General features: G+C 43.6%; 1 pseudogene; it reads left to right on the forward strand.

Moving 5' to 3' along the window:
• The first annotated feature begins 1,629 nt into the window (after positions 1–1,629).
• On the forward strand, positions 1,630–2,537 carry LOC105531171 (annotated as a pseudogene).
• Positions 2,538–11,709: the final 9,172 nt, after the last annotated feature.

Below are 11,709 nucleotides of genomic sequence, written 5' to 3' on the forward strand. Positions count from 1 at the left end.
CATGCTGCTAATAAAGATGTACCTGAGACTGGGTCATTTATAAAGGAAAGAGGTTTAGTTGACTCACAGTTCCATATGGCTGGGGAGGCCTCACAGTCATACCAGAAGGTGAATGAAGAGCGAAGTCACATCGTACATGTTGGCCAGCAAGGGAGTTTGTGCAAGGGAACACCCATGTATAAAACCATCAGATCTCTTGAGGCTTATTCACTACCATGAGAAAGGTATAGGGGAAACCGCCCCATGATTCAATTATCTCCACCTGGCTCTACCCTTGACATGTGGGGATTATTACAATTCAAGGTGAGAGTTGGGTGGGGACACAGCCAAACCATATCAGCCTCCATTGGAAAACACTAACTTAGACCAATCACCCCATTATACAGATGAGAAAGCTGAGGCCTCAGGTTATAAAGATTTTTATCTAAGATCACCCATGTCAGTGACAAAGCTGGGCCCAGGACCCAAGATTCCTGACTCCCACTTCATGGTATCCTTCCTTAAGTTTCCAGTGACCACCTTTCATAAAATTAGGACTGAGTTTGACAAGTGGGAGGGCATACTTGTGTAAACCAAAAGTATCTGAGACAGGTCTTAGTCAATTTAGAAAGTTTACTTTGCTAAGCTTAAGGATACAACCATGACACATCCTCAGGAGGTCCTGACAACATGTTCCCAAGGTGGGTGGGGTACAGCTTGGTTTTATACATTGTAGGGAGATGTGAGACATCAATCAATACATGTAAGATGTACATTGGTTGGGTCTAGAAAGGTGGGACAACTCAGGGGTTGGGGGCTTCCAGGTCATTGGTAGATTTAAATATTTTCTGATTGGCAATTGGTTAAAAAAGTTATTATCAATAGAAAGAGATGTCTGGGTTATGATAAGGGGTTGTAGAGACCAAGTATTTATCAGGCAGATGAAGCCCCCAGGTAGCAGGCTTCAGAAAGAATGGATTGCAAATGTTTCTTATCAGAGTAAAGAGTCTGTTCTGTCAGTAATTAAAAAGGGAGGAGAGTATAATGAGGCATGCCCAGCTCCCCATTCCCATCATGCCCTTAACTAACTAGTTTTTCAGGTTAACTTTAGAATGCCCTTGGCCCTGAGGAGGGGTCTATTCAGATGGTTGGGGGGCCTTAGAATATTATTTTTGGCTTATACTGGGACAACAGGATAGCATTTTAAGTCAGGACTGCCCTGAGAGTGCCTCCCAGTTCTGTATTAGGCTGACCTGGTGTCTGCACTCCAAAGCCTTACCTGCTGAGATCTACTAACAAGGCAGTCTTGGTGAGCAGACCAGATGGTGGAGAACCATTGTTTTATCATAGGGAGGAGGAGACGCTGAAACTCTCGGTCCTCCAGGAGAGGTGCCATGGTCATAGCACCCCAGGGTGCAGACCCTGCACCCCACAGGCAAAGCTTCTTGCTCCTCTCTTGGGGTAGAACTTTCTGCACTCCAAACAAATGGATGAGGCATAAAACAGTAGGCTCACCTGAAGCCATCAGACAACAGGCATTTGATTTTTTACATGCTTTTTTGTAAAGACACATGCAACTATCTCCAGGCATCCTGCAAGAGTGACATCGTCTTTAAAACTCTGCATGGCAATCCCTGACACACTGCTGTTATGCCCAGGGAAGACAGGGAGACCTGGAAGTCCAACTACTTCCTTAAGATTATCCAACATTTGGATGATTATCCAAAATGCTTGATTGTGGGAGTGAACAATGTGGGCTCCAAGCAGATGCAGCAGATCCAAATGTCCCTGCAAGGGAAGGCTGGTGGACAAGAGCACCATGATGAATGAGGCCATCCAAGGACATCTGGAAAACAACCCAGCTCTGGGGAAACCATTGTCTCATTTCATTTCCAGGGGAATGTAGGTTTTGTGTTCACCAAGGAGGACCTCACTGAGATCAGGCACTTGCTACCACTTATGCTGGTTCCATTGCCCCACGTGAAGTCACTGTGCTCACCTGGAACCCTGGTCTGGGGCCCAAGAAGACCTTTCTTTCAGGTTTTTGGCATCAGGAACTAAGATGTACGGCAGCTCCATTGAAATCCTGAGTGATGTGCCACTGATTAAGACTGGAGACAAAGTGGGAGCCAGTGAAGCCACACTGGTGATCATGCAGAACACCTCCCCCTCCTCCTTTGAGCTAATTATCCAGCTAGTGTTTGACAACTGCAGCATCTACAACCCTGAAGTGCTTGACGTAGCAGAGGAAACTGCATCCTTGCTTCCTGGAGGGTGTCTGCAATGCTCCCAGTCTCTGTCTGCAGACTGGTTATCCAAGTGTTGCATCAGTTCCCTATTCTATCATCAGCAGGTACAAATGGGTGCTGCCTTTGTTTGTGGAGACTGATTACACCTTCGTGCTTGCAGGAAAGGTCAAGTCCATCTTTGCTGCTCCATCTGCATTTGTGGCTGCTGCTTCTGTGGAGGCTGCTGCTACTACTGCTGCTGCAGCCCCAGACAAAGTTGAAGTCAAGGAAGAGTCAGAGGAGGATATGGAATTTGGTCTCTTTGACTAGTTACCGAAAAGCAACAAACTCAGCTAGCTTTATCTGCAAAACAAGGAAATAAAGGCTTGCTTCTCTTAAAAAGAAAAGAAAAGAAAAAAGACACACGCAAACAAAAAGAAAGAAATGACCCCCTGAGGTGAGGTAGTGTCAGTTTTTCAGCTGAAACGGAGAACAAAAGTTATTTAAAGAGCTTGCAACTTTCTGGTAACTCCTGCTTGAAATGCTTGGCCTGTTCTGAATTCCCTGTACTTTGTACCTCCCATGGTATGGATCATGTTCTGTTCTTCCTCTGTAATAATTTATGCACACTTAGCTGCTCCTGGTGTTAGATCCCAAGCTCCTGCAGTGCAGAGACTCTATTTTAGTCAACTTAAGCCAACACAGTGCCTCACATAGGCACACAGTAGACTTTTCAGAAATGCTTGTTGCATAAACAAGTGCAGACCGACTAACTCAGAACTGAGTCTTTTTCTTTCTGCTGCTGATATGCTGGGGCACTCACAGATATGGGGACCATCCCACTCTCCTTTCATTCCTTAAGGTTTCTCATATGGTTTGGATATTCATCCATTCTAAAATCTCATGTTGAATTGTGATCCCCAATGTTAGAAGTGAGACCTCATGGGAGGTGTTTGGGTCATGGGAGAGGGTCCTTCATGAATGGCTGGGTACAGTCCTGCTGGTAACGAGAGTTCTCACTGTATTAGTTCACTTGAGATTTGATTGCTTAAAAAAGCCTGGCACCTCCCCTCTCTCTCTTGCTCCCTCTCTTGCCATGTGATATGTTGGCTCCCCTTCCCTTCTACCATGATTGTAAGCTTCCTGAGGCCTCACCATAAGCCAGGCAGATGCTGGTGCCATGCTCATTTAGCCTGCAGAACTATGAGCTGAATAAACCTCTTTTCTTAATAAATTACCCAGTCTCAGGTATTCCATTATAGCAACACAAGTGGACTTATATAGAGTCAGATGGTTGGCGTTGAATCCTGCCTGTACTGTTGACTGTTTGACCTTGAAGAAGTTACTTAATCTCTTTGGGCTTCAGGGTCCATATCTGTACAATGACCATGATAACTACGTATCTCATAAGACTGCTGAGAGGATTCAGTATGGGATAATACATGTGTCATTCCAGAGTATTTTCCAACACCAAAAACCTGTTCTCCAATTCTCTGGACACCAACTGGGTGTCCTACAGTTTGATTTAATTCTGACACTAACTCTAGGTAGTTAGTGTCAGATTCCACAGATTTAAGGGTTCGGTGCCACAAGACTGCCTCAACTGCAGACATCAGTCACAAGTACAGGGTCACTGAACTTCTGAGCAACTGGCCATAAATGTGCAGTTCCCACAACCCTCCCCTCAGGTTTGATAATCTGCTAGAATGCATTTCAGCTCTCAGGAAAATATTTTTGTTTGCTGGTTTATTGTAAAGGATACAGCTCAGGAAAAGCCAAACGGAAAAGGTGCATAGGGCAAGGTCTGGGGAGTGCAGAGTGTTTCTGTGCCCTCTCTGGGTGCACCACTCTCCCAGCACCTCCCTGTGTTTGCTAACCTGAAAGCTCTCCAAATTTCATTGTTCAAGAGTTTTTATAGAGCTCAATCTCCAGCCCTCCCGCAGAGGGTAGTAGGTGGGGCTGAAGATTCCCACTCTCTAATCACTTGGTCTTTCTGGTGATCAGCCCCTTCCTGAGGCTACCTAGGAGTCCTAAGTCACTGCATTAGCATAAACTCAGGTGTGACTGAAAGGGGTTCCTTATGAATAACAATACATGATTATTCAGAAAATTCCAACAGTTTTAGGAGCACTGTGTTGGCAACTGGAGACAAAGACCAAATATATTTCTTGTTATACTTAGCACAGTGCCTGGCTGGTGTCATAAACCTTTAGTGAATGAATGTTATCTGTCGTCATTAACATCACCATTACCTTCCTCAGTTAAGTTTACTGTCTTGCAGTTGAGGTTTTCTAAGGTGTAGATTGAAGATATGAATCACAGTTTTTCATTAAAACAGGAAAGCACTCAGGAAAATACAAGGTTCAGGGCACTGAGACCTGACATTCAAAATCTGTTAATTTCAAACAAAATGTCTCAGCCTGAAAGGCCACACTCAGGACAAAAGACCATACGGTGACTTGGTTGGTGGCATCAGGCAGAGTGCTGGAAGAATCATTCTTAGGCCCAACTGTTTTTAATTTAAATGATCTGGAAAGGAGAGTAAGCCACACATTATGTACACCCAGAGGTGTGTTAAGCATTAAAGACAACTCAGAAATAACAAGACGTTAAAAAATACTTGTCTCCAAGATGAAAAATAAAGTGTCATTTGACAGAGAATGTTGAGAATGCCAATCCATGTTAATTAGCATGGGTTTCTGAGTCCCTGGCTTGACAGCAATAATTTTTAGGCAGGCTAAGATTTTAATTAAAATGGAAGAAGAATTACTGCAGTCTCTTGAGTGCTGACAATCAACAAGAAACTCATCAGGTTGGAAGAAGCTGGTGAGAATTTGCAGGTGGTCGGAATAAGGTCAGGTGGAACTTCTTATGGTTCTAGGCGTCCTTAGAAATTATTTAGTTTAAGACTATTATTTTACAGGAAAAGAAATGAAAGTCTTAGGAGGTGATGTGACTTGCCCACGTCCTACACAGTAAGTTAGTGACATAATTCCGTCAGCCAACCTCCACCCAGCACTCCCCTCACTTACACCATTTTAAGGAACCTTGTATAAGTTGGAGTTGGCTCCTCCTTTCTCTCAGCTTTTTTCTACTTCCAGTCTTAAAAGAGGAGATTTTTTTCAGATGCAGATAATGTTTGATATGCTCATTATATTTCCTGAGCTTTGAATGCTTTGAACATTTTTATATAATAAATTGATCTCCCATTATGGGAAATATGTAATTCTTTTCTTCCAGAGTCTCTCTATGCAACTTTCTTGATAGACATTTACCTATAAAGGTAAATTTTTTTAATCACTGAAGGAGATTTCAGGCATCCATGTCCCATCAGATCCTGCTGGCGCCTCGAAGTCAAGGCCTCTGTTTCCTTTTTCACCCAGAAAAGACACATTGGGTTGGGGGCCTGGCATCAGACTGGCTGTGACCTTCTGTGATACACTTCACCCTTCTTGGCCTCAGTTTTCCCCTCTGCAAAGAAGGGTTTGGGAAAGTTAAAGGCCAACGTCTATCCTAATCTCACAGCTAGTGTCCCACACTCACTGTGTTTAAAAGCCAGCTCTACCCTTGCAAACTTACCAAACTGACTGGGGTCATATGGATTTTGCAGCAGAATGAAATGTGAAATTAATGTTTTTCCCATTAATAAATTATGCAAGACTCAGAGGCATCTTCCCCCAAAGGCCCTTACTTGTAAAAATTTCTCCCCCTCTGTTAAATATATCAGAAACTAAACTGTAAAGAAGTTATATGGACTCATATATGAGTGAAGGAAACATTCACTCCTTCAGGAAGATAGGAGTAAGAACAACTTGAAACAGATATAATGGAAACAAATCCATTCCTTGACAACTGCAGCATCTACAACCCTGAAGTGCTTGACGTGGCAGAGGAAACTGCATCCTTGCTTCCTGGAGGGTGTCTGCAATGCTCCCAGTCTCTGTCTATTCCTTGAAATGCAGAAAGGAAAACATAAATGGCACTCATATATTAGAGGGGAGGAAAGAGCACAGTCAGGAAGCTGTGTTGAGGAAACTGCTCCAGGTCCTTTTGCATCCCCAGCTTTGAGCTTGGCCTTTATTTGTTGTAACATTATTAATAGCAAATATAATTTTTTTGAATTTCCTCCATAAGGTAGGTCCAAATGCTTTTCAAATGTGAAGATCTATTATTATAATCACTACCACCATTTTTATTATCATCATCAATATCACGTAGGGGCCATCTCTGCATTCCCTGAACATAAATGGGGACAATGTTGTGCTTTTCACTCTAATCTTGTGGTTGAGATTAGAGTAGTGGTCATACAAGCTACTGATGGTAATGAGATGGACTCTTGCTAGGAAAATTCAAGTCCAAAAAAGAGTAGAGAAGACCTTCCTTGTCTCCCTAAGTTGCCCAGCTCTAAATATACTGACAAAGAAGATGTCTAAAATATAGCCTTAGCCACAAGGAGGAATAAAATAGCATGTACATGTATAGCAAAATAGTATGTACATGTATGAAGCGTTTTTGTTAAAAACAACAGCAAGTCTTCATGTCAGGATATACATAGAAAAAGATTTTGAAGAGTAGATGCTAAATCTTTTACAGTGATTACTTTTATAGGGATGGAATTATGGAAGATGTTAACTTTCTAGTTTCTGTATTTCCAAAATTTTTTAGGAACAAATCATATATAATTAGAAAACTAAAGTTTAAAACAAAAGTTTTTCAGGAGAGCAATCTTCCCCTCTTCATTATCACAAGATACTCTTTCCTTCATACAATGATTTAAAACTTAGCCGGACGTGGTGGTACATGCCTGTAATCCCAGCTACTCGGATGCTGAGGCAGGAGAATCACTTGAATCGAGGAGGCGGAGGTTGCGGTGGGCTGAGATTGCACCATTGCACTGCAACCTGTGACACAGTGAGAATCTCTCTAAAAAAAAGAAAAAAAAAAAAGATACATCTCATAAATAGGGAATGACCATTTTTATGGTCAGAAACAAACCATAATGAGCATGACCACAATGAGGCATATTGCCCACCTGCATTTTTATGAGTCTTATATTTCATAAGTAGAGAGAGTCCAGATCCAGGCTGGCTAACTTAGCCCAGCCAATCACATAGGCAAGGGAGTGATGTGTAGGAGAACAGATCACACTAATCCTAATGGGCCAAGGTAGAACCGTCCTGGCCACCGTCAGGCCAGCCATGTTCCCAGCTGCACAGGGCAGGGAGGACCCCAGAGTCAGCAAGACTTTAGGAGCTCAAGGGGGACCATTTGAGGTGTGTGTTGTGGCTCCAGCAAAGCTCTTACACAATTGCAAGCTTCACTCTCCAAGATCTTGAATGGTTCCACCAAACATTAAAGCGCAGGCCTGGTTGTTACAGGCCTGGCTTATAGAGATTAAGGAGCATACTCACATCTCAGGGATGGGCTCCTGCTCCTCCAGCAGCTTTGGTGTAGAGAGGAGGGCAAATAATAAATTGGCTGAGATTAAATTCTGCTGTCCCCATCTTCATCAGAACTGTGACTGGAGAGAGATTGAATTATGGAATAATGAGAGAAGTACTATTTCCTGCATATCTGAGTTTGGGGACTGAAATTTATCCATGCTGTATATGAAGTGAACATTTTGATGGTCAGAAACAGACCATAATGAGTGTGACGGCATACAGATGAGTGTAATTGGGGCTCAAGGTGAATACCACATTTTAGGAATTCCTGGACTCTAGTTCTAATCTCTCCTCTAAAAAAAAAAAAAAACTTTACCAGTGTCACAGATGTATTAACCAACATTTGCTAAGTTTTGTAACTTATGAATGAGAAAATTCTGTAATGGTAGCGTCTCTTTACCACCAAGTGACATGCAGAGGCCAGAGGAACTTGCCTGGGGGAAGAGGGCAGGACTATGAGTCACCAGATGGAATAGGAACATGGTGGTTTTAGAACACGTCCATAAATGTTTTGAGACTCTTCCCAACAAAACGTGGAGTCTAATTCCCTTCCCCTTAAATATGGGGCAACTTGAGTGATTTGCTTCTAAGTGGTAGAAGGCAGTAGAAAAGATGCTGCATGACTTCCAAGGTTAGGTCATAAAAGGGTGTGCATGGGTGCATTTGCCCTTGAAATCCAGCCACCATGCTGTGAAGAAGCCCAGGTCACCTTGGAAGCCTGTCAGCAGGTGTTATGGCCAGCAGCCCCTCCTGAGTTTCCAGCTGACAGGCAGCATCCACCATCACACATGCGAATAGGAAAGCCTTTGAGAGGACCCCAGCCTCAGCCATCATTTAAAGCCAACTCCACGAGAGACCCTCAGCAAGGACCACTTCGCTGATCCCAGTAACCCCCAAAACTAGAAGAGATAACAATAAAAGGTGTTTGTTCATATTTTATGTTACAAAGTTTGAGTTGATTTGTTACACAGCAACAAATAAGCAGGGTGAAGAATGTGCTGACTGATCTACTTCTTAGTGAGCCAATGTAATGAGGGCAGAGGACACTGAATTGGCAGTAAGGAATGTACTGTGCTTTGCTCCTGCCTCAGTCAAAGCCTACTATGTGCTTAGCACAAGTAACTCTGCCTCTCTCGGCCTCATTTCCCTCAAGTGCAACACAAGGATTCACTGTCTCAGCCTGGATATCCACATTCCTGAGAGCAGAAGGCAGAAGGAGGTTTTAGGGCTATAGAATTTTAGATCACATTCTACAAGACTTCCCAGAGTATTTTCCAACCATGAGAAATTAACAGGTATTATTTCATCACTGAGTTCATTTTTAACACATAAACATGAGATGTGTTGGATTGAACTATTAGGCAGGTTTCTTTACTACAGGACTTCTCATGGTCTTCAATGTGTTCAGGTGCTCTCTGGCTCTCTAAGAAAGGGAAATGGGAAGAAGCACCCCTCAAATCTCCTTCACTATGTAACCTTTTTTCTTTGTTGAGCTTTTCATGGGACTAGGATTCTGCTTAATGTACTCTGAGATTGCTTTCAATTATTCATAGTAAAATAATCAAAACCAATATTTATCTCCCCAGAACTGTCTATAAATTATGAAACGGCTGTGATATTTGGTACAAGTGGGCATTTATATCTTCCGATGCCTGATTGTTTATTTTAGAGGCGTGTCTCATTGATTTCCTCTGAGAAATCCTAAGAGGAAGGACATTCCAAGGCCTCGGACCCTGTGGATATCTGAGGGATGCTGAAGAGGAACAAAGCTAGGCTGGAGGGAGCTATGGCCCCTGGCCTCAGTTACTGCAGTTACCATATTCCAGACACTGTGCCAGGCACTGGGGAGATGAGGGTGAACAAGGCAATAGCTCCCCTCCAGGGTCTCACAGTCCAGTGAGGGGAACAGACAAGTAAACAGATAGCATCTTAGTCAGCTTGAGCTGCTGTAACAAAATACCATCTCCTGGATGACTTAAACCACAGAAATTTATTCTTCACAGTTATATTCTTCACAGGCTGGAAGTCCAAGATCAAGGTGACAGCATGGTTGGGTTCTGGTGAGGGCTCTCTTTTTGGCTTGTTGACAGCCATCTTCTCATGTTCTCACATTGCACAAAGAGAACCCAATACGCTTTCCTCTTATAAAAACACTGATTCCATGGCATCCAAATCTAACTATCTCCTAAAGACTCCATCTCCATATACATCACATTGGGAGTTAGGGCTCCAATTATGAATTTTGTAGGGGACATCATTCAGTCCATAGCATGTGACATGTTAATAAATAAGCCCCAGCTACAAGGGGAGCCTGGGACACACAGGAAGTGGCTCATTCCACCTGACAGAGTCAAGTAAATCTTACAGGAGATAATTCTTGAGCTGAATCTTGAAGCATCAGGAAGAGTTCTTATTGGTGCATAATTAATTACCACAAACACAGCAGCTTGAAACAATACATATTTATTATCTCGTGGTTTCCATGGGTCAGGAGTCCAGGTGAGGCTTAGCCGTATTCTTCACTCAGGGTCTCACTAGGTAGAAATTCAGGTGTTGGGCATCTGTGGTTCTCATCTAGAGCCTGGGGACCTCTTCCAAACTCATTGAGATGGTTGGCAGAATTCTGTTGTGTGTCACTGTAGGATTGAAGTCCCTATTCCTTGCTGGCTGTTGGTCACAGAGTCTCTCCACTCCTTGAGCCTACTGTCACGTGGCTTCTCACAATATGGAAGCTGAAGTCTCCAAAGCCAGCAGGGCCACATCTTTCTGATGTGTCACAATCTATTAAAAACTCTTCCAATCAGGTCAGGCCCACCCAGGATACTCTCCCTTTTGATTAACTCAAAGTCAGCTCAACAGTCACCCAGTTATGATGACATCCCATCATATTACTTGATTTGGCCCATATTCAAGCGGGGGAGATCATATAAAGGCAAGAGTCATTGGGAGTCATCTTTGGATTCCGCTGACCTCAGCAGTGAAGGTTGGGGAGAACATTCGAGGCAGAGAAAGCAGGATGGACAAAGGACTGGCAGAGGGAAGCAACTCAGGACTTTTGGTGTCCTCAAGTGGTTCCATGTGAATGGAACATAAGGCAAGGGCAGAAATGGTGATGCACAGGGTCACAGACAGACAGAAAGTGCATGTCATGGGAGACTCACCAGACCAGGCTAGGGAGCTTAGATTTTATACTGTAGGTGAAGGAGATTCATTGAAGAATCATAACAGTGGGCTATGAGGATGAGAAATATGCTTTAGCAGAACATTCTGGCATTAGTAACGACGAATTGGAGTGGAATAAACCTGAAGACTGGGAGGCTATTGTGCTTATCTAGGTTAAAGATGTTGCAAACAGGGTCTCTATGCTCATTAATTTCTGCCCTGGCAGCACAGCTCTTTGGGAGTCACTGAGGTCTAGCCTTACGTGCAAATCCAGAACAAGGCTGCCACTATATCAAAATGCTCTGAGCTACTAATGAGGGAGGGTCTGGAGTTAATCCAATCCCTAATAGCTTAGTATCTGGGGTATGTGAAATGAACCCAAAAGTTCAAGCCTTCCTCTGGTCACATCTCCTTTTGCCTTGTCTCCATGACTGTATGTAGCTGTGTTGGATTCCAGATATGTGTTACAGGTACCCCAAAGGAGAGCTGTGCTGAGGAAGCTACTGTGTAAATAGCAGCCTGAACTAAGCCAGGCCACTCTGCCATGAAGGCCAGACCACCCTTTCCCACTTTCACTTCTGGACATGGTTCTGCTCTTCACAGAAGGAGCTCTGGATCCATGAATTCTGCCATTCACCCAACTCCAAACTCCCAGCACTGTGCAGAGGAGAATGGCTAAAGCACACACTCTCCCTTCTCTAGACCCATGCAAACAGTACCAATGAGCCCGTCAATCTTTCCCACCAGTCATGGGTGCAACCTCAGGGTCCTCTGCTACACAGGACCCCAGACAGTCACTCTTATGCATTAGAGTTGGTCATCAAGATAAAAGCCATTCATCATTCATGGCTGGAGGGCCCCACCCCTTGGATGTCAATAACATCCAAGATGATGTC

This window comes from Mandrillus leucophaeus, unplaced genomic scaffold, assembly GCF_000951045.1.
Source record: "Mandrillus leucophaeus isolate KB7577 unplaced genomic scaffold, Mleu.le_1.0 Scaffold87, whole genome shotgun sequence".
Taxonomy (NCBI): Eukaryota; Metazoa; Chordata; class Mammalia; order Primates; family Cercopithecidae; genus Mandrillus; species Mandrillus leucophaeus.